Source organism: Mobula birostris, chromosome 2, assembly GCF_030028105.1.
Source record: "Mobula birostris isolate sMobBir1 chromosome 2, sMobBir1.hap1, whole genome shotgun sequence".
Lineage (NCBI taxonomy): Eukaryota > Metazoa > Chordata > Chondrichthyes > Myliobatiformes > Myliobatidae > Mobula > Mobula birostris.
This window is the reverse complement of record NC_092371.1, coordinates 241,215,624-241,229,067: the sequence shown is the minus strand read 5'-3', so window position 1 is coordinate 241,229,067 and position 13,444 is coordinate 241,215,624.

Genomic DNA, 13,444 nt, shown 5'->3' with positions numbered 1-13,444 from the left:
GATATCTCTTGACCACTATTCATTTAATTTTGGCTCTGTAGATGAGCTGGTTGTTACTTCTTTGTTACTATTTTGGGTGACGGGGTGGAGATATGTTTCTACAAAGGAGGCTCCTTCCCTCCGCTAGCCTGCCGGTCGCCCTTGGACAAGGTGTAGCACCCGCTTAGCCCCCCACCCCTCCCCCAATCAGGGTCACGTGAAACCATGGGGGCAGGTGGTGGATGGTCGTATGAGCAGCCGGTGCAGATCACAAGTCCTGGTTATGCAACCACTGAAGCCAGGAAGACAATTTCTGAAGAGTATTGATAATGGCTGGGGTCACCCGTCTTGTAAAAACGCTGCCCAGTGGAAGGCAAAGTAGAAATTTTGCCAAGAACAATCATGGTCATGATCGTCCACATAACGAGTGAACTAGTTTGCCCAGCAAAAAAACAAATCGCCCCATTTACTTATGTCTTAATGTCATTTAAATCGTGATTAGCATAACACCATTTTGGTTGCCACGGTAATGTAGCAGTCAGTGCCACACTATTACTGCTCGGGGTGTTTGCAAGTTCAGAGTTCAACTCTGGTGCCGTTCCGTAAGTAATTTCTGTATATCCTCTCTGTGGAATGCATGGGTTTTCCCCGGACAATCCCGTTTTCTCCCGTAGTCCAAAGATGTACCGGGTAGGTTAATTGGTTATTATAAGTTGACCCGTGATTAGGCTAGGGTTAGTCAGATTTGTCGGGGCCAGGGCAACGTGGCTTGGGGGGCAAGAAGGGTCACTGCGCTGTATTGCCAAATAAATAAATAAATAAATTTCAAGGTAATTAAAAACTGGAACAATTTAATTATGCAACATACACAAAATGCTGGAGGAACTCAGCAGGTCAGGCAGCATCTATGGAGATGAATAAACAGTCGACATTTTGGGCCGAGACCCTTCTTCAGGATTGAGAGGAAGGGCGAAGACACCAGAATAAAAAGGTGGGGGGAGCAGAAGGGGCAGAGTTGGAGGGTGAGAGGTGAAGCCAGGCGGCTGGGTACGGTAAAGGGCTGGAGAAGAAAGGATCTGATCGGAGAGGAGAGTGGACCATAGGACAAAGGGAAGGAGGAGGGGACCCAGGGAGAAGTAATTAAATTATGCATTTCTTATGATTGAAAGAGAATGTAGTTATGATAAAGGGGCTGATTCCACTGCCTGTAGGAGAACATCAAAATATTGCATTTAATCATTCAATTTCTGTGCTGATCTAACCCAGAACAATTTTATGTCATAGTTTGAAAGTTTGTCTCTAAACTCACAGCCTAAACTCGAAACTCATGTGGTGCCCCGCCAACTAAAACTAAACTCTAAACTCATGTGGTGCCGCGAACATTGCGGCCTCTCTCCCAGATGAGCTCAATCGCTTTTACGCTTGGTTCGATGTTGCCTCTGAGCCTCTGAGGAAAGTCACCACTACAACCTGAAACCTGGTCACCTCTGAGGCCGAGGTACGCTGATGCTTCCAAAGAGTGGACAGTCGCAAGGCTGCGGGACCAGGCGTCATCCCAGGATGAGTACTCAGGATGTGAGCAGCACAACTGGCAGATGTGTTTACTGACATTTTTAATCTCTCCCTATCCGAGTGTCGAGTGCCCTCCTGCTTCAAATTATCCTCCATTCTCCCTGTACCAAAAAAGACCGAGGTAACATGCCTGAATTACTGGCATCCTGTCGCACTCACTTCAATAATAAACAAATGCTTTGAGAGGCTGGTCAAGGACCACATCTGCAGCTTGCTACCACCCACACTAGACCCCCTACCGATTTGCCTACTGACACAACCGATCGACAGATGATGTAATAGCCACTGCTCTACATACCGTCCTTACACATCTCAAGAAGAGGGATGCTTATGTGAGAATGCTGCTCTTGGGCCACAGTTCAGCATTCAACACCATAGTTCCATCCAGGCTCGACAAGAAACTCAGAGACCTTGGCCTTGACCCTGCCTTGTGCAGCTGGATCCTGGACTTCCTGTCAGATCGCCGGCAGGTGGTAAGAGAGGTCTCTCTCACCTCCACCCCCCTCTGACTCTCAACACAGGAGCCCCTCAGGGCTGTGTACTAAGTCGCCTCCTTTACTCACTGTATACCCATGACTGTATTGCCACCCACAGCTTCAGTCTGCCAATTAAATTTGCTGATGACACTACATTGATTGGCCTAATCTCAAACAATAACGAGGTGGCCTACAGAGAAGAAGTCATCTCTCTGACACAGTGGTGTCAAGAAAACAACCTCTCCCTCAATGTCGCAAAACAAAGGAGCTGGTTGTAGATTACAGGAGGAATGGAGATGGGCTAACCCCTGTTGACATCAATGGATCTGGGGTTGAGAGGGTAAACAGCTTTAAGTTCCTCGGCATCCACATCACCAAGGACCTCACGTGGTCTGTACACACCAGCTGTGTGGTGAAAAAGGCACAACAGCACCTCTTTCACCTCTGCATTCCACGCACCCATCACTCTCTGTGTGAAAAACTTACCTCTGACATCCCCCTCGTACCTAATTCCAAGCACCTTAAAACTATACCCCCTTGTGTTAGCCATTTCAACCCTGGGAGAAAAGCTTCTGACTATCCACACGATCAATGCCTCTCATCATCTTATACATCTCTATCAGGTCACCTCTCATCCTCCATCGCTCCAAGGAGAAAAGGCCAAGTTCACTCAACCTATTCTCATAAGGCACGCTCTCTAATCCAGGCAACATTCTTGTAAATCTACTCTGCACCCTTTCTGTGGTTTCCACATCCTTCCTGCAATGAGGTGACCAGAACTGAACACAGTACTCCAAGTGGGGTCTCACTAAGGTCTTATATAGCTGTAAAATTAGCTCACGGCTTTTGGACCCAATCTCATGGTTGATGACAGCCAACACAACATACGCCTTCTTAACAACACTGTCAACCTATACATTCTCTCTAGTGTATCCCCATCCTTTTTGTAGCAAGGTGACTGGAACTGAACACAGTACTCCAAGTGTGTTTTAATTAACGTCTTATGTAGCTGTAACATCACCTTGCAGCTATAGGAGCAGAATTAAGTCATTTGGCCCATTGAGTCTGCTCTGCCATTTCATCATGGCTGATCCATTTTCCCTCTCAGCCCCAATATCCTGCCTTCTCCTTGTGTCCCTTCATACTCTGACAAATTAACAATCTATCAACCTCTGCCTTAAATATACCCAATGACTTGGCTTCCACAGCCACCTGTAGCAACAAATTCTACAAACGTTTGTACAGATTCACCACTCTCTGCCTAAAGAAATTCTTCCTCATCTCTGTTCTAAGTCAACGTACCTCTATTCTGAGGCTGTGTCCTCTGGTCTTAGATTCCTCCACCATAGGAAACATCATCTCTACATCCACTCTATTGAGGCCTTTCATAATTTGATAGGTTTCAATGAGGTTACACCTCATTCTCTGAATTCCTGTGAACACAGGCCAGAGCCATCAATGCTCCTCATATGATAAGCTTTTCAATCCCAAAATCATTTTTGTGAAACACACACAAAATGCTGGAGGACGTTTCGGTCCGAAACGTCAACGGTGCTTTTTTTTCCATAGATGCTGCCCGGCCTGTTGAGTTCCTCCAGCATTTTGTGTGTGTTGCTCGGATTTCCAGCATCTGCAGATTTTCTCTTGTTAATCATTTTTGTGAAACTCTTTTGAATCCTCTCCAATGTCTGCACATCCTTCTTAGATAAGGGGCCCAAAACTGCTCAAAATTCTTCAAGTGAGGCCTTACCAGTGCTTTATAAAGCCTCAACATTAGATCCTTGCTTATGGCTCATACCTGTACCATCTCTACATACTCATGTGCCTAAGATCCTCTGAAATGCTTCTGTTGTTTCTGTCTAACTTCACCTTCGGCAGCTCATTCCAGGCATCTGTGTAAAGCCCTGCCCCACCCCGCGTATCTCCTTTGAACTTTCTCCTTCTCACGTTAAGTCTCTAGTATTTTAACCCTGGGAAAAAGATGCTGCCTCTCGTAATCTTAAGAATTTCTAGATAGAGATGATTTGATTCTGCATCTTTACATGTAGCCCTGTTACAGATGAATCATTGTAAATCAAAAAGGGACCCTTCTGACAGTGATTGATAATGAACAACAGGGTGGTTATCCCCAACTTGGCAGAAGCAATGCTGTTTGCACGAAGGGCCTGACAAGTCACAAATCAGAGTGTTGAGTGCAGGAGGTGGATGTTATGTTGAAGTTGCATAGGACATTGGTGAGGCCTAATTTGGAGTATTGTGTGCAGATTTGGTCACCTACCTAATGGAAAGATGAAAACAAGATTTGAAGAGTACAGAGAAAATTTACAAGGATGTTGCCGGAACAGGAGGACCTGAGTTATAAGGAAAGATTGAATAGGTTAGAACTTTATTCCTCAGAATGTGGAAGATTGAGAGGAGATTTGATAGGGGTATACAAAATTATGAGGGGTGTAGATAGGGTAAATGCAAGCAGGCCTTTTCCACTGAGGTTGGGTGGGACTGCAACTAGAGGTCATGGGTTAAGGGTGAAATGTGTAATGTTTAAGGGGAACATGAAGGGAAATTTCTTCACTCAGAGGGTCATAAGAGTGTGGAATGAGCTGCCAGCATAAACGTGGTTCACTGGTCCTCCAGGTTCGGGATTCCACTCAGGGCTAACAACACCGACTGGTAAAAAAAATTGTTATAGAAACAGCAAAGAAACATCTTGCTATACCTGTGTGCGACAGTATGGACAGACAGAGATGGATGACCTTCGTTGCTGGTCTAAATGCCAGCAGTAAAAAAGACACAGTTTAGTAAATCTCCATGTGATAGAAATACAGAGATCTCCATACTCACCCTTAAGGCTGGAATATTGCTGACCTGCTCAGAGGTGAGAACTGGTTCCCCACTGTCAGTTGCCCCTTTAGTCAAATGAAGGAATGCTTTGTGTATACTGAAACATAAAGCACAATTTTTTGATTAATTTGTTGACTAAAGTTCAAGAGTAGTATCACGTTTTTTTCACTCCCAAGTCCCCTCTCCAAGATATCCTTCTCTACTTCCCAGCACTGGATGCAAAGCACTTTGGGACGTCTGACATTTTGAGAACATTACATAAGCATGAGAAAGCCCGGAAATCCAGAGCAACATGCACCAAATGCTGGGGGAGCTCAGCAGGTCGGGCAGCATCCGTGGAAATCAATAGATTTTTTCTGTTTTTCTGTCATTTGCTCTTTGGGGTTTTCTTCTGTTTCGGGGATGTCTGCGAAGAGTAAGAAATTCAGATTGTAAATTTATACATTCTCTAATATTAAATTCAACCATTGAACTATTGAGATAATCAATGCTTTGGGCCAAGACCCCCCTTCAGGTCTTGGTCTGAAACCTTGACTGTCTATTAATTTCCACAGATTCTGCCTGACCTACTGAGTTCCTCCAACATTTTGTGTGTGTTGCTTTTAATACACGTAAGAGAAAATAACTTGCTTATTTGTGTTTTACTAAGGTACAATTTCAGGATACATGTGGGAATAGTACCTGCTAATACGTCTTTGTTGAGCAGCTGATTCCATATGTAAGCTACCTTCTGAGTGAGAAAGAACCCCCCCTCACCAGTCCCTTTTAACTATTTCCCCTCTCAGCTTATATCTATGTTCTCTGGTTCTAGACGCCACTACCTTGGGAAAAGGCTGTGACCGTCCACAGGGACTTGTGGTCTTATGGTCGTATAACCAGGACTTGAGATATACACCAGCTGCTCATACAACCATCCACCACCCGCTCCCATGGATTCACGTGACCCTGATCAGGGGCTAAGCAGGTGCTACACCTTGCCCAAGGGTGACCTGCAGGCTAGTGGAGGGAAGGAGCACCTTACACCCCCTTCGGTAGAGACGTATCTCCACACTTCCGCCAACCACTATATCTACACCCCTCCTGATTTTATAAATCTCTATAAAGTCACCCATCAGCCTTCTGCACTCCAGGGAAAAAGCCTCAGCCTATTCAACGTCTCCTTATAATCAAGTCCTGCAGTCCCAGTAATACCCTAGTGAATCTTCTCCATGCTCTTTCCTGCTTAGCGACACCCTTCGTATAGTTGATGACTAATATGTCACTGTCCAGTCTAATTTTATCTCCATGTAACATCCGGACAGAGGCAATTTTCATTTGGAAATCAGCAGGCATTGATCTGCCTTTCCTGGCCCGGAGGCTGGAGGCTAGTTTAGACCTCTAAGTGCTACCATGCCTGAGTTTAGCTCACTCACAGATCCAGACCCAAACCTGATCTGATATTGCAGTGATGAACAGCGGCCTCCTAAACGTGCTACAAATGTAATTTTGTTTGCGGTGTTGTATAAGTGTAGCGGGCATTGGCACTGCCAATCCCTTTGTTCACCCTAATTGCTCACGCTGAGGCTACGTCCACACTAGACCAGACAAATCCGTAACTGGAGCTTTTTCTCTTTGTTTTGACCCTCTGTCCACACTGAAACGGCATTTTCCTCCCCTGAAAACAGAGCTTTTCTAAAACGCTCTCCAGAGTGTTTAAATCTGAAAACGCCGGCTGGGCGTTGTAGTGTGTACGGGGTAACTGGAGGTTTTAAAAAACCTGTCGTCCCTTTCATCGGTGAAGAGACTGTGGCTGTCGGAAATATTTCCAGGGTGACCCCTCTGTGGGAGTGGGGAAGATGTTGGTGGGGCCAGCCGGGGGTCTGTGTGTCCGTATGTGTAGCTGTTGTAGTGGCTGTGAGGCTGGCATTGTGGCGGTGAGAAATACTGAGGGGGAGCCATCATATTCCTCATCATTGCAAATCCCTCTGCAACAGAGTTAGTCAGTTTTTCAATGTTTGTCGTCAGCCAGGTCATACTGTCCATGAGCTCCCTGTCAGTTGCCTCCATCCGCTCCAGTATTTGTTTTTTAGCTTTAAGTCCTCCTGCGCGAGAGCCAACAGCTGTCCGTAATTTGGCAATTTCCTTTTAAGTTTTTCTAGTCTGTAACTGGACAAACGCACACCAAGTATACCATTTCCTTGTCGCTTGTTTTCTGTAGATGTGTCCTGCGCATGCCCAGTAGGAGGAGATTTGCCCAAATACCCATTTTAACGTGGACGGAGGTATTTTCAAAAACGCCTGGTGTGGACGCTTATCATTTTTACGCGAAACTGGTGATTTCAAAATTATCCGGTCTAGTGTGGATGTAGCCTGAGTGTGACTGTTATAGAGGGGCTTACTGTGAATGCTTGACCCTTTGTATGACCTTGCTGTACTGATATTTTGGAATAGTCTGTATGAACATCATGTAAAATAAAGTTTTTCACATTATCTTCATACATGGCTAGTGTAGTGGTTAGCACAACACTTTATGGTGCCAGCGACCCGTGTTCATTTCCCACCGCTGCCTGTAAAGAATTTGTACGTTCTCCCCGTGACTGCATGGGTTTCCTCTGGGTGCTCTGGTTTCCTCCCACAGTCCAACGATGTTCCAGTTTGTAGATTAATTGGTCATTCTAAATTGTCCTGTGGTTAGGCTAGGGTTAAAAAATTTGGGGATTGTTGGGCAATGCAGCTCGAAGGGCCAGAAGGGACTATTCACAGCTGTATCTCAGTGGCATCAGTGCTGGACTTCGGAACAAAAAGTCCCGAGTTCGAATCCAGCCAGCTCCCCTGCACGCTTTCCATCCGTGCTGGGTTACGAGCTGGTGATCTCTTTGGAAACTCACCAAACAGAAGGCAATGGCAAACCACTTCTGTAACTTGCCTCGTATGCAGTTCCCCACTACATCAGAGAGGCGTGGAGGGAAATCGGCCGCTAACCGGAGAAGCACCGGATGTGGCGTACCTTTCCTTTCCTTTATCTTAATAAATAAATAAAATGTGACAATAATAGTCCAAATAACAACAAGGAACTGACACATTTAGTTTTGAGCTGGAAACATTTCCAAATGTTAGGTAAATAGGTTTTTAAAAAAATAATTTATCCAGGTCTTGAACATTGTATCATTTGGGACTTGTTTTCCTTCAAATCTTGTCTCACTATTTTCTACAGTGTAATATGAATAATATTTATTTTGCTCTTATAACAGAGGTTGTTCGACTCCTGATTAGTTAGGGCGTCCGTTACTGAGAGAAGGCAGAAGTATGGGGCTGAGAGAGATAATAAATTATCAGCCATGGTAGAGTGGCAGAGCAGAATCGATGGGCCAAGTTGCCTAATTTGCTATGGTCTAATACACCATGGGTCCAGATTGACTAGTTGGGCATCAACACTGGGAACGTGTAGTCCCTGTATTATTTCAGATTTGCAAAACTCATCTTGTATAGGATTATTGTAGAATTATAATCTACTGCATTCAATATTTTTCAGGCAATGCACTTTAATCAAATGGTTCACCTACACGATGCAAAAAAATAGGTCATGGACCAATATTTAATTAAAGGAGAAAATATAACAATCTTTAACGTCCTGCAACCCACCAATGGGGCTCGGCCCCACTTTGAAAATCACTGGTGCAGTTGAGTCCTGCTCTCAAAAGCTCTTGAGTACTGTGTGATAGTCGCCACTAGGGGGCAGGCAAGTCTTGAAAACAAAGGTGAGATGATAGAGAATGGAAATAGAGATTTATGTGAAGTAGACGAAACAAATTGGGAACAGTTGAAAAAAAGAATGCAGTGATTAAGTATATACTAATTCAGAGAATTATTGACAATGATGAATGACACGTCTATGAAAAAGCAAACAAGTTTGAATATATATATGAATGGGTAAACTGATTTATCATTGTCATATAAAACAGTACAGCACAGGTTGTTTATCTCACATGTGCTGAGGGAGAGTGAAAAACTTGTCTTGCATACCATCCACATAGACTAATTCATTACAACAGTGCACCGAGGTAGTTTGTTAGCTACTGCCTGTTATGCCGCTGGCGTTTAGGGCAGCAATGAAGGTCCTCCACCTCTGTCTGTCCTTGGCCATCTTCTCTATTGTGTCCCAGATATGGTTCAGGGTCTTCATTTCTGTCTCTGTGGTATGATGAAATTGTCTCTGGTCTCCTGTGCTTCCTCCGGCCTTTAGGTGTCCAATCCAGTGCTGTCCTGATGATGAAGTTGGCTTGTCTCCTCATCACGTGCCCAATCCATCTCCAACATTTCCTCATGATGATTGTGGCCATACCTTCTTGATGACACTGAAAGAGTAGGACGCGGTTGGAGATCTTTCTTGGCTAGAAAATATGGAGAATCTTCCGGAAAGTGGTGGTGTGGAATGACAACAGCTCAGTGGCTCAGAGGTAGTACAAGATAAAAAAAACAAAATGCAAAATCAAGTGTTGCAGTACTGAGAAAGTCAGTGCAGGTAGACAGTAAGGTGCACGGCCAATAAGGTAGATTGTCAAGACAGGAGTCAATCATATCATATTGTAGAATTCTTCAGTACTCTTATAACAGCAGGACTGAAGCTGCCTGTGAACCTTGGAACCTTGCAGTGTGTGCTTTCAGGCTTTTGTATCCTCAGCCTGATGGGAGAGGAGAGAAGAGAAAAATTCCAGGGTGGGTGGGAGATGATTTTGGCTGCTTTATTGAGGCAGCAAAAAGTGTAGACAAAGTCATTGGAGAGGAGGCGGTTTTCACGATGCGCTGAACTGTGCCCACAAAACATTAGTAGAATACAGAAGTTATTGCTACTTTTCTTAAAAAAACTTTTTACTATGTTTTTTGTTATGGTGAACTGCACAGAATAATGGGTCAGATTTCCCTGATCAGCCAGCAATGGCTCATTTGGTTGCATTCTCACCTCTGAGAAAGTTTCAGCTTGAAGTTCTACTCCAGAAGCTTGAGCACATAAAGCTAAGCTTCATGGTGTAATGGAGTACACCTAGGCCACTCGGCCCATCAATCTTCTCTGCTATGGCTGATTTGTTATTCTTCTCAACGTCGTTCTCTTGACTTGCCCCGCAACCTTTGACAACCTGACTAACCAAGAACCCATCAACTTCCACTTCAAATATACCCAATGACTTGGCCTCCACAGCCACCTGTGGCAATGAATTCCACAGATCTACCACCCTCTGACTAAAGAAATTCCTCCTCATTTCTGTTTCAAATGGATGTCCCTCAATTCTGCGGCTGTAACCTCTGGTCCTAGACTCATACACTATAGGAATCATTTGCTCCGCATCTATTCTATCCAGGCTTTTTAAGTCAAGACCCCAAGTCCTTTTACACCTTGGATTTTGGAATTTTCTCCTTGTTTAGAAAATAGTCTGTGTCTTTATTCTCTCTAACAAAGAGCAGGACCATACACTTCCTTACACAGTATTCCATCTGTCACCTCTTTGCTCATTCCCCTAATCTGTTTATGTCCTTATGCAGACTCCCTGCTTCCTCAACACTACCTGCCCGTCAACCTATTTTTGTATCGTTTGCAAACTTGGCCACAAGGACATCAATTGCACCATCCAAATCATTAACATACATATCATGTGAAAAGAAGCTATCCCAATACTGACCCTGTGGAACACACTGGTCACCGGCAGTCAACCAGAATAACATAGAAACATAGAAAACATACAGCACAATACAGGCCCTTCGTCCCACAAAGCTGTGCCGAGCATGTCCCTAACTTAGAACTACCCAGGCTCTGCCCATTGCCTCTATTCTTCTAAGCTCCATGTCGCCATCCAGGAGCCTCTTAAAAGACCCTATTGTTTCCGCCTCCACCACCGTCGCCGGCAGCCCATTCCACACACTCACCACTCTCTGCGTAAAAAAACGTACCCCTGACATCTCCTCTGTACCTACTTCCAAGAACCTTAAAACTATGCCCCATCGTGCTAGCCATTTCAGCCCTGGGGAAAAGCCTCTGACTATCCACATGCTCAATGCCTCTCATAATCTTGTACACCTCTATCAAGTCACCTATCATCCCCTGTCGCTACAAGGAGAAAAGGACAAGTTCACTCAACTTATTCTCATAAGGCATGCTCCCCAATCCAGGCAACATCCTTGTAGATCTCCTCTGCACCCTTTCTATGGTTTCCACATCCTTCCTGTAGTGAGGCGACCAGAACTGAGCACAGTACTCCAAGTGGGGTCTGACCAGGGTCCTATATAGCTGCAACATTACCTCTGGGCACCTAAATTCAATTCTACGATTGATGAAGGCCAATGCACCGTATGCCTTCTTAACCATAGAGTCAACCTACGTAGCAGCTTTGAATGTCCTATGGACTCAGACCCCAAGATCCCTCTGATCCTCCACACTGCTAAGAGTCTTGCCATTAATGCTATAATCTGCCATCATATTTGACCTACCAAAATAAACCACTTCACACTTATTTGGGTTGAACTCCACCTGCCACTTCTCAGCCCAGTTTTGCATCCTATCAATGTCCTGCTGTAATCTCTGACAACCCTCCACACTATCCACAACATCCGCAACCTTTGTGTCACCAGCAAATTTACTAACCCATCCCTTCACTTCCTCATCCAGGACATTTATAAGAATCACAAAGAGTAGGGGTCCCAGAACAGATCTCTGAGGCACACCACTGGTCACCGGCCTCCATGCAGAATATGACCTGTCTACAACCACTTTTTGCCTTCTGTGGGCAAACCAGTTCTGGATCCACAAAGCAATGTCCCCTTGGATCCCATGCCTCCTTACTTTCTCAATAAGCCTTGCATGGGGTACCTTATCAAGTGCCTTGCTGAAATCCATACACACTACATCTATTGCTCTACCTTCATCAATGTGCTTAGTTACATCCTCAAAAAATTCAATCAGGCTCGTAAGGCACGACCCGCCCTTGACAAAGCCATGCTGACTATTCCTAATGATACTATGCCTCTCCAAATGTTCATAAGTCCTGCCTCTCAGGATCTTCTCCATCAACTTACCAACCACAGAAGTAACACTCCCTGGCCTATTATTTCCTGGGCTATCCCCTTCTTGAATAAGGGAACAACATCCGCAACCCTCCAACCCTCCAGAACCTCTCCAGTCCTCATTGATGATGCAAAGATCATTGCCAGAGGCTCAGCAATCTCCTCCCTCGCTTCCCACAGTAGCTTGGGTACATCCCGTCCGGTCCCAGTGACTTATCTAACTTGATGCTTTCCAAAAGCTCCAACACATCCTCTTTCTTAATATCTACGTGCTCAAGTTCTTCAGTCTGCTGCAAGTCATCACTACAACGATCAAGATCCTTTCCATAGTGAGTACTGAAGTAAAGTATTCATTAAGTAGCTCTGCTATTTCCTCCGGTTCCATACATACTTTCCCACTGTCACACTTGATAGGTCCTATTCTTTCACGTCTTAGCCTCTTGCTCTTCACATATTTGTAGAATGCCTTGGAGTTTTCCTTAATCCTGCCCACCAAGGCCTTTTCATGGCCCCTTCTGGCTCTCCTAACTTCCTTCTTAAGCTCCTTCCTATTAGTCTTATAATCTTCTAGATCTCTAACATTACCTAGTTTTTTGAACCTTTTGAAAGCTCTTCATTTCTTCTTGACTAGATTTTCAACAGCCTTTGTACACCATAGTTCCTGTACCCTACCATCCTTTCCATGTCTCATTGGAACGTACCTACTCAGAACTCCACGCAAATATCCCCTGAACATTTGCCACATTTCTTCTGTACGTTCTCTGAGAACATCTGTTTCCAATTTAATATATTTGCAAGTTCCTGCCTGATAGCCTCATATTTCCCCTTACTCCAATTAAACATTTCCCTAACTTGTCTGTTCCTATTTCTCTTCAATGCTATTGTAAAGGAGATAGAATTATGATCACTATCTCCAAAATGCTCTCCCACTGAGAGACCTGACACCTGACCAGGTTCATTTCCCAAGTACCAGATCAAGTACAGCCTCTCCCCTTGTAGGCTTATTTATATATTGTGTCAAAGAACCTTCCTGAACACACCTAACAAACTCTACCCCAACTAAACCCCTCACTCTAGGGAGATGCCAATCAATATTTGGGAAATTAAAATCTCCCACCACAACAACCCTGTTATTATTACTCCTTTCTTGAATCTGTCTCCCTATCTGCTCCTCGATATCCCTGTTACTATTAGGTGGTCTCTAAAAAACACCCATTAGAGTTATTGACCACTTCCTATTCCTAACTTCCACCCACAGAGACTCCATAGACAACCCCTCCATGATTTCCTCCTTTTCTGCAGCTGTGACAATATTTCTGATCAACGGTGCCATGACCCACCTCTTTTGCCTCCCTCCCTGTCCTTTCTGAAACATCTAAAGCCTGGCACTTGAAGTAACCATTCCTGTCCCTGCACCATCCAAGTCTCTGTAATGGCCACAACATCATAGCTCCAAGTACTGATCCACTCTCTCAGCTCATCTGCGTTATTCATGATACTCCTTGCATTAAAATAGACACATCTCAAACCATCCGTCTGAGTGC